The 15579-nt window shown below is 43.8% G+C and overlaps 1 protein-coding gene across 1 annotated transcript in view; it reads left to right on the forward strand.

Moving 5' to 3' along the window:
- CORIN (corin, serine peptidase) overlaps positions 1-15579 on the forward strand; it is a 498512-nt gene that overhangs the window by 166959 nt on the left and 315974 nt on the right. The window lies entirely within an intron of this gene.

Consider the following 15579-nt stretch of genomic DNA (forward strand, 5'->3'; position numbering starts at 1 on the left):
GAAGGGGGGCCCAAGCTAAACTCTTGCACCAGGGCCCATGAACCTTAGGCTCCTGCACTAGTTACACTAGTTAAAATATGTGCATAAAAAATAACATGTAAAAAAGTTACATAGGTGACAATATGGGTTTCCTGAACAGGTCATCAGAAATACTGTTGTTGTGGATTTGAATCACCATTTACATTAGCATATAGATAATAACTAGCTTACATAATGCCAAGTACAGTATGTACTGTATATATGCATTTACTTTGATGTAGACTGATGTGATTTGAATACACATGGGGTCTTCATGACATCACTGATTCCTAGAAAGCAGACCGTACAAACAGATGTGCTCAAAATACCCAGAATTACTTCCAAATCAGTAAGAGGAAGGCCCAAAATATGGGAAATGCTTGGTTCCATTAAGGGCAAGCAGTACGTACTTAAATTGAAACAGGTAGGAACGGTGATGTTGCAGTATCACAACTGCACCATAGTTAAAGGTGTTATGCCTCGATTGATGAAAATCAGTCATCATATAATACATGACAATCTCCTTCTAACCAAGCTAGAACCAGCCCTGTACCTCACATGGATCCAGAGATCTCCCCATTCATTGCTGCAGTTGCTCTGCTAGATTAACTACAGGCCGGCAGCTCAGGGGGCATTTTATTTCCCAGGGGGCATGTTCCTTCTCAGCGATGTTTCCTTTCTGCTACTGTCACAGCGTCTGCAGATATTGCTGTTGGAAGTTGAAGGATGGAACGGAGTATATGTGACCACCTCAGTAGTTGGATATTCACTTTACTATATATATTAAACACCAGGGGGTGCTATTATTATGGAGTAAAGAAAATATCTTACAACTGAAGCATTATTGTAACAGACAGTAAATTGCTAAAGTAAATATTTTTTTCATGTTGAATAATATTACCATTTATTTATTAATTTAACATTTAATGGTGGCACAACCTCTTTAATGAAAAGAACTACTGAGGTATCACTAAACGTGACCAGAGTCTTCTTTGGACGCTCCATCCTACAGAATTTCTTGAGACTGAAACAACTGTTAAGCACAGATTGGCCATATTTTAACGTAAGGGCTTTGGTGTATAGTTACAGCATTTCATGCTGCACCACTGTCTTTTAGAAATGTTTCAGCCCCTTAGCAGGCTAAGTGTGTTCTGCATGTTTCCTATTCCAGTGGACCTTGAGTCCAGAATCCTCTACAACCTATAATTTGCTTAAGGAAATTAGATTAGTCCTTTAATATTCTACTTTATCGCCATAAGCTTCTACATACATTAGGTCAATGTCCTTTATGATGTCCACTGGCCAATCTGAAAGGCACATGCAATCTACAATCTACACATATTAATTTATTTATGGCTGAACTAGTAATGTAAAATGTACACAACAAATGTATAAAAAAAATCTTGTAGTTACATATTGGTGTAGCTAAAATACATTAGAATTCAAAGGCAAATTGCTCTAAAAAGTTTAAAAAAAGTTTTTTTCCGCTTTTAGATAATTTTTCAAAGTTAATATGTTTGAAAAATGCTTGAGAGGATAAGAGTGCTTTATTCGAGACTAGCTGAAAGACCCAGCTTAGCGGGACCTAGAAGTTTATTTTTAACTTCAATTTTTTCAATCTCTGTCAGCTGAGGAGTGGGGCAGGGTGTGGCCTAACTGTATCGGGGGCATGTCCTTTTTGAACAGCTCACTCTAAGACAGCAGCACGGTGCTGTCTGAGTGTGAGCCGCAGGAAGAAAGTCACTATCCCTCCCACGCCTGCAGCTGACAGAAGTAGATTTTTAGTTTAATTTTTTCAATTCCTGTCTGCTGAGGAGTGTGAGGGGGAGTGGCCTAACCAGATCTCGGCGTGGCTTAGCGGGACAGATTTTTTACTTCATTTTTTCAATCTCTGTTGGCTGAGGAGTGGGAGGGGCGTGGCCTAACTGGATCGGGGGGCGTGTCCTTTTGAACAGCTCACTTTAAGACAGCAGCTCTGTGCTGTCTGAGTGTGGGCTGCAGGGAGAAAGTCACCCTCCCTCCCACCCCAGCAGCTGACAGAAGTTGATTTTTACCTTCATTTTTTCAATCCTCGGCTGAGAGGTGGGAGGGGCGTGGCCTAACTGGATCATGGGCGTGGCTTAGCAGGGCCTGGGGGGAGGGGTTTTAAGTTTGTCTTTTAAGGATGGACACATTGTGGGGGGGGGGGTGTCTGGGCTCCTTCCTGCAAGAGTGATGCCCCTCTGGGTGGCTTACTGGCTCATTTGCATACCAGATAAACTGGATTTTCAGAGAATAAAAACATCTATTGCTGGAACAAAGGCACATCTTGAAATAAGGTACTAAGTGCTATTAGGCTAAGGCTTTACTTCAAGAGCGATTATCCTGGTGGCAGATTTCCTTTAAAGCTCATGTACAGCAGTGAAGAAAAATGGCTGGGTTGTTATGGAAACCTGGTGTAAAACTGTGTATGTGGAGGCTGACGGCCTGCGAGGGGGCCATGTGACCAAGCTTCCATTGGCTAATGCATTTTTGGGAATATCTCCTATGTGCCAAATTTCGTGATTGTAAATGCGACAGTGCAGATTCCTTTAGCGGACATACACACACACACACACACACACACACACACACACACACACACACATATACACTCAGCTTTATATATTAGATATCTAATACACTGACCGAGCCACACCCAGAAAATTTGCTCATAAGACATTAATATAATAATGTGCAGCCAACAATTTCACACATTATTGCTCAGAATTTTGCTACATCACTCATCCCCTTGGAGAAAAATCATTTTAACATGAAAAATAGATCTGTAGCAAATGGTACATGTGATATTTATTGTCCAGTGAAGCAAATAACATATTAAACCTGAAGCTTCTGTCCATATACATTTGAGGTATGTAGGTGGTTTTGTTGCTAGCTTAAAAGTGTTTACTTATTGGTGAGGGTCCAGCACCCGGGACTCCTGCCGATCAGCTATTGTAGATAGCACCGGTGCTACTGTGAGTGTTGGAACTTTCTCGTAGCTTACCAAGCACAGCGCCATACATTGGTATAGCAGGTCAGACTCATTAATTTCTATGGGGCAGAGCTGTGCCTAGGCCATGTGACCGTTGAGCACTGCTGCCTTCTTGAACAGCTGATCTGCAGGGGTCCAGGGTGTCAGACCACCACCAATTACATAGTGATGATCTATCCTCAGGATAGCAAACAAAAACAGTATGGCAGCACACCATTACACATGCAACAATAGAACGAGGGATTAGGAAATACTCTAGATTAAAGTGGTACTATGCCTACTATACAGGATAAATGGAAGTTCTCCATTTTTCATGTATAGTACCACTTTAATCCAGAATAATGCTAGCTTCATAGATGTGCATCTGTGACTATGGTTATGCTAATCTAAATTTTCTTGTAGTATGTTTGGAGGGTAGCTGCCTCCTTTAGATTGAGCAACGCCCATCTGCCCACGGCTTCTGAGCAGAGTATAAATATAGCTGGTTCCTACACCGCCCTGAACATTGTAGGCTTGGGTTAGGCCCAGGAGAGGCAGTTCTGTTTAGTGTTAGGTACCTATCTCTAGAAGCCGCCTTGACGCCGGTAGACGGGCCCGACACACGTTTGATCAAAAATGTGTGGAAGAGCTTCCATTTTTCATGTATAGTAGGTATAATACCACTTTAATCCAGAATAATCCCTAGTTCTAATGTTTGCATGTGTAATGGTGTGCTGTCGTATGTTTTTTGTTTGCTGTCTGCCTGCTAGCTTTATGGATGCACACCTGTGACTTTGGATGTGCTAGTCTACATTTTCTTGAACTATCCAGAGTTCCAGCACTTGTATGAGTTCCAGCACTTGTATGTAGTTTCATCAGATAGGTCATCAGTATTTTAGTCTCGGCAAACCCCTCTAATTCTTAGTGGTTCTGATGGGGATGTTTGGGGGTTGTGGTCACAAGCAGTGATGGCCAGTTCGCATTGTTCGCCCGCGAACATATGCGGGATGCCATCTTTTTTCACAAGTCCGGCGAGGCACAAGTAAGCCCTTACCTGTGCCTGTGCACGAGTCGGTCTGAAAACAAGTGCGGTCAGCGGGAGCAGGCAGTTCCGAGAACAGCCACCGGGGGCCTTCATCAGGCTGTTCTCGGAACTGCCTGCTCTCGGTGACCGCATTTGTTTTCAGACCGGCTCGCGGCACAGGCAAGGGCTTACCTGTGCCTCGCCGGACTTGTGAAAAAAGATGGCAGCCCGCATATGTTTGCGGGCGAACAATGCGAACTGGCCATCACTGGTCACAAGTAGCAGTAGCACCAATGTCGCTATCTGCTGGTTTACAATATTTACAAAAGATAAATTCTACACTCCAGAGTCATTGACAATGGTGGTTCACATGATTGTTCACCAAAAATCTTCCTTTCCTCCCATTCCTGTGACATGGGCGCGACTACAAGGGGTTGACCTATATCCACCAGCTCAACCTTGTATGCATTTACATTTCAGGATGCAAATTGAGCATAAATCACACCCAAAACACAGTCTACGCACCCCAAATAAACGCTAGCAACAACAACGAGATGCTACTAATCTATTAACACACAAATGCACATGCCGACAGGCATCAAACACTCATTGAAAAGCTGGGGATTATTAGAGATGCAGGAACTAAGCATCAAAGTTTAAAGGATTAACACAAAAAGGTACATGACTTACAGAATTATAAAAAGAGGCAAAATAAATGCCATACAAAGAACAAACAGCAAATAAAAGGAAGACATTAACAGGAGACTTAAACCTTGCATGTCTTTTTGTTGACTTTAATGTGGGCAGAGCAAATGAATTCATACTTCAGTCTTGACTAGCCCTCTGAATGAATTAACTCAGACTTATAAACCCAGATTTTGAATGAAGAAAAGAACAAACAGCAAGTGCTGCTATTCAGATACATTTTATTAAAGAGCTCAGTGGCTATGCAAAATGTTTAATTATATACAAAAGTATTCAGATCCATATGCTGGTTTAAAATCAGAATCCCTTGTGACTGGGCAGTAAATTAACATAAGGGAAGTACCAAGCATAGTAAATTGTACCTTGTCCCTAATGTTTGGTGTGATAAGTAGATGTCCATTTGTCAATCCTTTGAAGCTTAGTCATGAATTGGCCAAGAGACAAACCCCCTCAGCTCTGGCCACATGGTCCAGCACATGTGCTAATGTTTATTGGATTAGAAGGAAGAGTTCCAGCACTTGTATGTAGTTTCGTTGCAATATCTTTATTTTCCAAAAACAGCTTCACAAATAAGGACCAGTTCACACACTCCTGCACAGTTGACGCGTTTCGAATTTTGGCGTTCTTAGTCATAACCATGTGTGGCCCCTGGTGCTCCGGTTTAAGTATGGCCAGTCTGACCCTACCCACCCCCCCCCACCTGGAGGGAGGAGGGAGGGAGGAAACAAACCACCCTTACCCCAGAAGCACCAGCGGGCCCACACCCTGTTCCTAACACATACATGAATAGCTTACATCCAATATAAAATATGCATATAAAAAAGAATATACATAGCAAAATAATGAAATTATATACATATATGAAAATACATATAATAAATATACAAATCACACCAGGATGACAGATGCATTTCATAATGTTATATAATATAGTTGAATAAACTGGTTAGCAATCTGTAACCTGGTGTGAAGAAATACAAAAAATGGACAAAATGAACATTCTATTAACTACACCAGAGACCACATAAAGCTTATTTTTTATATACTTTTTTATAAATCTTTATTACGTTTTTCCAAAATTTACATGGTTATTCAACAGTCATTTTATTCTTACATTACATGTATTTCTCCAACCCCCCACCCCTGACATATCGGTTGCTCAAAAAAAAAGAAACCAAACATTTAAAAAAAAGAAAGAAAAAAAAAGACATATTCTTCCCTTCTGTCTCCTTCCCGACCCCAAGGGCCCAGTCCTCCCCCAATGGCACTCAATTTTTATTTAGCCATTTCTGCCATAACCTGGCAAATCTGTGTTTTTTTCTTAATCCCAACCAAATGGAATTCCTCTCTGGCCGGCGACATCCTAGTAAGGTTCTCCCATTCTTTGACTGTAGGAACAACCCCCCCCCCCCCCCCCCAGTATCCAACTATGCATTTCCTAGCTTGAAACAATAGTTTAATTGCTAACTCTCTATGTTGGGGGGCCTCCACTCCATCTATCACTCCTAAAATACATTCCTCGAAGTGCCTAGGCACTATAAACTGATGGTATTCCTCTATTTTTTCAATAATCTTTACCCAATAGTTTTGAATTTTTACACATGTCCATAATATATGTATATCGTCCACTCCTATCTCTCCACATTTTTGACAGGTAAAAACGTTAGTTTTATAACTCTTCATTAACTTCTTGGGAGAGTAGTAAAGACGATACAACATATTAAATTGGGTTATTCTATAGGAGAAGTTCCTTGAGACTCTATTCTTTGCCTGTATAGCCGAATCCCAAAAATCTTTCCGTAAAGGGTTCAAGGCATCCTGCCATTTATGCATCAGATTGTCAACTGCTCTTCTGTTGTTCTTTTGGTGGGACAGACATTGGTATATTCTTGAGACCAGTTTCTTGCCAGGTGTTAACTTAGTGATATTATCCAGAGGCTGCGGTAGACTAGTTATTTGTGTGTCTTTCCCTATCGTCTTATACAGTGCTTGTTTTAGTTGTAAGTAATAAAACCTCAACTCTATATTTTTTCTATATTTCCTTTTTAACTCTTCATAGGAGATTATATCCCCCTCTTCCTATACCTGGCCTAATTTATATATACCGTATTTCCACCAGATCTTCTGTTCAATTAACTTTAATTCTGTGAGGCTAATATTGTCCCATAATATGGTGTCAACATGAAAGTCAGTTTGGGACCATAGTTCTTTTGCCATCTTCAAACTTTTAGACATTAACACAATCAAAGGTGTGTGTTTACATCCCTTTTGGGCCAGAATACCTGTTTCCATAATTTGAAAGATATTACATTTTTCCAGTCTTTTGTTTACCAACTCTGCAATTATGCTCTATAATGAAGTGACTGGCTGCATTGGAAATGCCCGTCGCCAGTGGGTTCGTAATGTAATTCAAATGCTCCAGGAGTCTTGTCTTAAATATCCTGGAGGTGCTGCCCACATATATAAGATCACACTGAATCACATAAACCACACCACTGGTGTCACAATTAATGTAACATTTAATTGGGAAATTTTCAGTATGCATCGAGTTCTCAAAATGGGTCATTTTTTTAACATACTTGCAACATTTGCATGGGTGACCCCCACATTTAAAAAAACCCAAATGTTTAATCCATGTATCCGCAGCATTGTTTTTATTATTCCATTTAAAAAAGGATGGTGACAGGGAAATTGCAAGTGAATTTGGTCACCTTCACACAATTCTGTAACCATGTTTTAATACCGCACGCAAGGTGTCATCCTCAAACAGGATGGGTATGAAGCTTTGAATCATTTTTTTTTTATCTGTGTGAATTGGTGACTATATGTGAGGACAAGGGTGGGCTGTTCTGGGGCCTTAGTTGTTTTATTACATTTTTTGTTGATATTAAATAACAAATCCTCCCTAGATTTATTAGAAGCTATTTTAAATGCTCTCCGAAGCATCCAATCCGGGTAGCCCCGATTTTTTAAGTGTAATTCAATCTGATGGCATTCTTCTTTAAATGTTACTAGGGTGCTACAGTTTTTGTCCATGCTCTGATGAATTCACCTGTTGGAATCCAAGAAACTAACAGAAAACGGATCCCTCTGGAAAGTAAAGCTGAGACCATAGGAATTTCCATTGACATAATCCATAAAGTCTGATATGGCAGACCTTGGCAAACCAAGGGCGTTTCCATGGGAGCCAAATTCTCCCCACCCCTAGCCAATCTGACTATGGCGTATTGGGAGAAGAGGTAAATTGTTTCTGTGGACAATCCTTTTGCGGATCTTATTGTCTGGGATGGCAGATACATCGATGACCTGTTACTTATATGGGCCGCTGATGTGTCTGCCATGCCAGACTTTATGGATTATGTCAATGGAAACCTAGGGGGCACTGATATATGTGGGCAGCACCTCCAGGAAATTTAAGACAAGACTCCTGGAGCATTTGAATTACATTACGAACCCACTGGCGATGGGCATTTCTAATGCAGCCAATCACTTCATTATACATGTATAATACAATATATACAATATATGTATAATACAATATATACAATATATGTAGAGCATAATTGCAGAGTATGCAGAGTATGCAGTTTATTCAACTATATTATATTTTTATATAACTTTATGAAATGCATCTGCTATCCTGGTGTGACTTGTATATTTTTATATGTATTTTTATATATATGTTTATAATTTCTTTATTTCGGTATGTATATTCTTTTTTATATACATATTTTATATTGGATGTAAGGTATTCATGTATGTGGTAGGAACAGGGTGTGGGCCCGCTGGTGCTTCTGGGGGAAGGGTGGTTTGTTCCCTCCCTCCTCCCTCCAGGAGGGGGGGGGAGGGTCAGACTGTCTATACTTGAACCGGAGCACCAGGGGCCACACACGGTTACGACTAAGAACGCCAAAGTTTGAAACGCGTCAACTGTGCAGGAGTGTGTGAACTGGTCCTTATTTGTGAAGCTGTATTTGGAAAATAAAGATATCGCAACGAAACTACATACAAGTGCTGGAACTCTTCCTTCTTATCGTTTGAACTGTGGAATCTACTTGATTCGTTCCGTGCACACGGATCAGATTAAAGGTGAGCTGAACTTTAATATACAGTTGCAAGAAAAAGTATGTGAACCCTTTGGAATGATATGGATTTGTGCACAAATTGGTCATAAAATGTGATCTGATCTTCATCTAAGTCACAACAATAGACAATCACAGTCTGCTTTAACTAATAACACACAAAGAATTAAATGTTACCATGTTTTTATTGAACACACCATGTAAACGTTCACAGTGCAGGTGGAAAAAGTATGTGAACCCCTAGACTAATGACATCTCCAAGAGCTAATTGGAGTGAGGTATTAGTCAACTGGAGTCCAATCAATGAGATAAGATTGGAGGTGTTGGTTACAGCTGCCCTGCCCTATAAAAAACACACACCAGTTCTGGGTTTGCTTTTCACAAGAAGCATTGCCTGATGTGAATGATGCCTCGCACAAAAGAGCTCTCAGAAGACCGACGATTAATAATTGTTGACTTGCATAAAGCTGGAAAGGGTTATAAAAGTATCTCCGAAAGCCTTGCTGTTTATCAATCCATGGTAAGACAAATTGTCTATAAATGGAGAAAGTTTAGCACTGCTGCTACTGTCCATAGGAGTGGCCGTCCTGTAAAGATGACTGCAAGAGCACAGTGCAGACTGCTCAATGAGGTGAAGAATCCTAGAGTGTCAGCTAAAGACTTACAAAAGTCTCTGGCATATGCTAACATCCCTGTTAGCGAATCTACGATACGTAAAACACTAAACAAGAATGGATTTCATGGGAGGATACCACAGAGGAAGCCACTGCTGTAAAAAAAAAACATTGCTGCACGTTTACAGTTTGCATAAGAGCAAATGTTCCACAGCAGTACTGGCAAAATATTCTGTGGACAGATGAAACCAAAGTTGAGTTGTTTGGAAGAAACACACAACACTATGTGTGGAGAAAAAGAGGCACAGCACACCAACTTCAAAACCTCATCCCAACTGTGAAGTATGGTGGTGGAGGCATCATGGTTTGGGGCTGCTTTACTGCGTCAGGGCCTGGATGGATTGCTATCATCAAAGGAAAAATGAATTCCCAAGTTTTGCAGGAGTACTTAAGGCCATCTGTCCACCAGCTGAAGTTCAACAGAAGATGGGTGTTGCAACAGGACAACGACCCAAAGCATTGAAGTAAATCAACAACAGAATGGCTTAAACAGAAGAAAAAACGCCTTCTGGAGTGGCCCAGTCAGAGTCCTGACCTCAACCCGATTGAGATGCTGTGGCATGACCTCAAGAAAGCAATTCACATCAGACATCCCAAGAATATTGCTGAACTGAATCAGTTCTGTAAAGAGGAATGGTCAAGAATTACTCCTGACCGTTGTGCACGTCTGATCTGCAACTACAGGAAACATTTGGTTGAAGTTATTGCTGCCAAAGGAGGTTCAACCAGTTATTAAATCCAAGGGTTCACATACTTTTTCCACCTGCACTGTGAATGTTTACATGGTGTGTTCAATAAAAACATGGTAACATTTAATTCTTTGTGTGTTATTAGTTTAAGCAGACTGTGATTGTGTATTGTTGTGACTTTGATGAAGATCAGATTACATTTTATTACCAATTTGTGCAGAAATCCATATCATTCCAAAGGGTTCACATACTTTTTCTTGCAACTGTATACTTGCATAGCTAATGTTTATTGCCTTTGTATAGAAATGAACAATTTTGTGGCTTGTGATATACAGTCATGTCCCTATTATTCTCAAGATCAGCAATAGTAATGTTAATTTTGTGCTGAATTTCTAACCACAAAGAAGTCCAGCTGGTTTAAATCCTGTAGTAACAAGATAAGTTGTAAAATAAGCCAAAAGAAAGGCCATGGTTTCTTTTTCTAGTCTCTTCCTTCCATTTAAGTACCGTATTTTTCGCCCTATAAGACGCACCTAGGTTTTTGAGGAGGAAAATAAGAAAAAAAAAATTTGAACCAAAAGGTGTGCTTTTGGTGGGCTTTGAAGTAATGCTAGACTGTGAATGACACTTTTATGGGGGATACGTGGATAACGCACTGTTATGGGGGATCTGTGGATGACACTGTTATGGGGGTTTGTGGATGGCACTGTTATGAGGGTCTGTGGCTGACACTGTTATGAGTGTCTGTGGATGGCACTGTTATGAGGGTCTGTGGCTGACACTGTTATGAGTGTCTGTGGATGGCACTGTTATGGGGGTCTGTGGATGGCACTGCTATGGGGGTCTGTGGATGGCACTGTTATGGGGGCATCTGTGGATGGCATGACACTGCTATAATTTGTAAAGCTTTTAACAGAGTCCAGTTCTGGCGCTCCATTAGCTTGTAGCCAGTATGGGGTTGTACGTCGACGTACTGGAAAAAAGGTTTCACTTTAGGTAATCCTGACATTTTTTTACTGGGAGCCATTATCACTTACAATCAGTTTATGCAAACCATGAGAAGCAAAAATACACTCCAATCCATCAGTTACAGTTTATGTAGTTGGTTTAGTGAGAATTACTTCCACTTGTCATTGTGAATAATAATCCACAAATACAGGATGGATTATCACACAAATCAACCCTGAGCCTGTAGCTCAGACAGCTTAACCATTCTTTTAATCTCTTGCACAATTCAAAGGGTCAGATTAGGTTCTCTCGGTAACTACCTTCTGAGGTACAGAGAAGGACATTTCTCAATAACCAGATTTTTGATTATTTCTAGAGATGAGCAAAGTTTACAAAATTTCGATTCGGCTGCTTCGCAAAATTTCACAAAAAAATTCCCTTGGTGACTAGAGTTGAGCGGACACCTGGATGTTTGGGTTCGGGGACCCGAACTTTTGGCCACTAAAATGGCTCTAAAATAGCCCTGGAAAGAGCTAGAGGGCTGCAAAAGGCAGCACAATGTGCTTAAGAGCATGGCAAATGCTCTGCAAACAAATGTGGATAGGGAAATGAATTAAAAAAACATAAAAGACCTTAAAAAAAAATAATTAAAATGATGTAGGAGGAAGAGGTTGAGGAGCCGGTGAATGGGTGGATGTGGCGGTGTAGGCTCACGTGGCGGTCTAGGTGGAAGCGGCGGCGAAGGAGGGATAGGTAGCCAACACAGATGTGTGTTATTTTTCATTTTTACATAGGGGTATCCCCCAAAATATTGGGACATATAAAAAAAAAAAAAAAAAAAAAGGGATAAGTGCACTTGAGTACAAGGATGGATGGTTGAGGCTGTTAGAATTGTCTATTCTGCACAAGGTACAGACAAGTCTTGTAGGATCCAGGCCTGGTTCATTTTAATAAACGTGAGCTTGTCCACGTTGGCTGTGGACAGGTGGCTGCGTCTGTCTGTAATGACGCCTCCTGCCGTGCTAAATACACATTCAGAGAGTACACTGGCTGCAGGGCAGGCCAGCACCTCCAAAGCATACAGGGCAAGCTCTGGCCATGTGGACAATTTGGAGACCCAGAAGTTGAATGGGGTAGAACCATCAGTCAGTATGTGTAGGCATGTGCACAGGTACTGTTCCACCATGTTGTTCAAATGCTGCCTCCTGCTAACACGCTCCATATCAGCAGTTGGGGCCGGTTGTTGCGGCGAGGTGACAAAGCTTTTCCACATGTCGGCCATGCTAACCCTGCTTTCTGAGGTGCTGGCGCTGACACAGCTGCGTTGGCGACCTCTTCCTCCTCCCCTGCCTTCGCCTTGTGCTTCCACTTGTCCCCCGGCGGGAATGCTCTCAGGAGCGCGTCTACCAGCGTGCGCCTGTAGTCGCGCATCTTTGATCACGCTCCTGTGAGGGAATTAAGGACGGCACATTGTCTTTGTAACGGGGATCCAGCAGGGTGGGCACCCAGTAGTCAGCACACGTTAAAATGTGGGCAACTCTGCTGTCGTTGCGCAGGCACTGCAGCATGTAGTCGCTCATGTGTGCCAGGCTGCCCAGAGGTAAGGACAAGCTGTCCTCTGTGGGAGGCGTATCGCCTGCGTCCTCCGTATCCCCCCAGCCATGCACCAGTGATAGGCCTGAGCTGCGTTGGGTGCCACCCCGCTGTGAACATGCTTCATCCTCATCCTCCTCCTCCTCATCCTCCAGTAGTGGGCCCTGGCTGGCCAAATTTGTACCTGGCCTCTGCTGTTGCAAAAAAACTCCCTCTGAGCCACTTCTAAAAGACTGGCCTGAAAGTGTTAGAGATGACCCCTCTTCCTCCCCCTCCTCCTCGTCCTGGGCCACATCCTCTTCCATCATCGCCCTAAGTGTTTTCTCAAGGAGACATAGAAGTGGTATTGTAACGCTGATAACAGCGTCATCGCCACTCGCCATGTTGGTGGAGTACTCGAAACAGCGCAACAGGGCACACAGGTCTCGCATGGAGGCCCAGTCATTGGTGGTGAAGTGGTGCTGTTCCGCAGTGCGACTCACCCGCTGCTGCTCGCACAGTCTCTCCAGCATGTGCAAGGTGGAGTTCCACCTGGTGGGCACGTCGCATATGAGGCGGTGAGCGGGAAGGACGAAGTTACGCTGTAGAGCAGACAGCCGAGCGGCGGCAGGATGAGAACGCCGGAAGCGCGCACAGACGTCCCGCACTTTCTGCAGCAGCTCTGACATGTCGGGGTAGTTGTGAATGAATTTCTGCACCACCAAATTCAGCACATGCGCCAGGCAAGGGATGTGCGTCAAACCGGCTAGTCCCAGAGCTGCAACGAAATTTCGCCCATTATCGCACACCTCCAGGCCGGGCTTGAGGCTCACTGGCAGCAACCACTCGTCGGTCTGTTGTTCTATACCCCGCCACAACTCCTGCGCGGTGTGGGGCCTGTCCCCCAAACACATCAGTTTCAGAATGGCCTGCTGACGTTTTTCCCCTGGCTGTACTGAAGTTGGTGGTGAAGGTCTGTCGCTGACCGGATGAGGAGGTGGTAGAAGAGGAGGAGGAAGCCAAGTAGGAAGAGGAGGCAACAGGAGGCAAAGAATGATGCCCTGCGATCCTTGGCGGCGGAAGGACGTGCGCCTAACAGCTCTTCGCTTGGGGCCCAGCCGCCACTACATTTACCCAGTGTGCAGTTATGGAGATATAGCGTCCCTGGCCGTGCTTACTGGTCCACGTATCTGTGGTTAGGTGGACCTTGCCACAGATGGCGTTGCGCAGTGCACACTTGATTTTATCTGATACTTAATTGTGCAGGGAGGGCACGGCTCTCCTGGAGAAGTAGTGGCGGCTGGGAACGACGTACTGTGGGACAGCAAGCGGCATGAGCTGTTTGAAGCTGTCCGTCTCCACCAGCCTGAATGACAGCATTTCAAAGGCCAGCAGTTTAGAAATGCTGGCATTCAGGGCCAGGGATCGAGGGTGGCTAGGTGGGAATTTACACTTTCTGTCCAAGGTTTGTGAGATGGAGAGCTGAACGCTTCCGTGTGACATGGTGGAGATGCTTGGTGACGGAGGTGGTGGTGTTGGTGGCACATCCTCTGTTTGCTGGGCGGCAGGTGCCAACGTTCCTCCAGAGGCGGAGGAAGAGGCCGAGGCAGCAGCAGAAGAGGGAGCAGGAGGGGCCTGAGCCCTTTCTTGGTTTTGAAGGTGCTTACTCCACTGCAGCCCGTGTCTCGCATGTAGATGCCTGGTCATGCAGGTTGTGCTAAGGTTAATGAACGTTAATGCCTCGCTTCAGGCTCTGATGGCACAGTGTGCAAACCACTCGGGTCTTGTCGTCAGCACATTGTGTGAAGAAGTGCCATGTCAGGGAACTTCTTGAAGCTGCCTTTGGTGTGCTCGGTCCCTGGTGACGGTGGCCAGTAGCAGGCGAACTGTTTTGGCGACGGCTGCTCTGCTTTTGCACCCTGCTGGCTCAGTCTCACCACTGCCTCTCCCTCCGAACTCTGAAAGTCAGTGGCACGACCTTCATTCCATGTAGGGTTTAGGGCCTCATCGTCCCCTGCATCGTCTTCCATCCAGTCTTCCTCCCTGACCTCCTTTTCGGTCTGCACACTTCAGAAAGATGCAGCAGTTGGCACCTGTGTTTCGTCATCATCAGAGACATGCTGAGGTGGTATTCCCATGTCCTCATCAGGAAACATAAGTGATTGTGCGTCAGTACATTCTATGTCTTCCACCCCTGGGGAAGGGCTAGGTGGATGCCCTTGGGAATAACAGCCAGCAGAGTCTTCAAACAGCATAAGAGACTGCTGCATGACTTGAGGCTCAGACAGGTTCCCCAATATGCACGGGGGTGATGTGACAGACTGATGGGCATGGGTTTCAGGCGCCACCTGTGCGCTTTCTGCAGAAGACTGGGTGGGAGATAATGTGAACCTGCTGGATCCACTGTCGGCCACCCAATCGACTAGCGCCTGTACTTGCTCAGGCCTTACTATCCTTAGAACGGCATTAGGCCCGACCAAATATCGCTGTAGATTCTGGCGGCTACTGGGACCTGAGGTAGTAGGTTCAGTAGGACGTGTAGCTGTGGCAGAACAGCCATGTCCTCTCTCTGCACCAGAGGCTCCACCAACACCACCACCACGACCATGACCGCGTCCCTTATTAGATGTTTGCCTCATAGTTAGCGTTCACCAAGCAAAGTAAAAAGTGGTTAAGTCTGTTAAAAATAATTAACCGCCAATAAAAACCCTGATGTAGGGTACTGCACTCAATCTTTTTTTTAACTCTATATGACAGCAGTATATCAGAGGTTTTAAAGTAACAGTTATGAGACGCACAGGAGTGGATGAGACCACAGAAGGAGGTGCTCACAGTAAAAAAGGATTCGCCCCTCCTTTACAAAATTAACAGTAAA

Source organism: Bufo bufo, chromosome 2 (genome assembly GCF_905171765.1).
Source record: "Bufo bufo chromosome 2, aBufBuf1.1, whole genome shotgun sequence".
In the NCBI taxonomy this organism is placed as follows: Eukaryota; Metazoa; Chordata; class Amphibia; order Anura; family Bufonidae; genus Bufo; species Bufo bufo.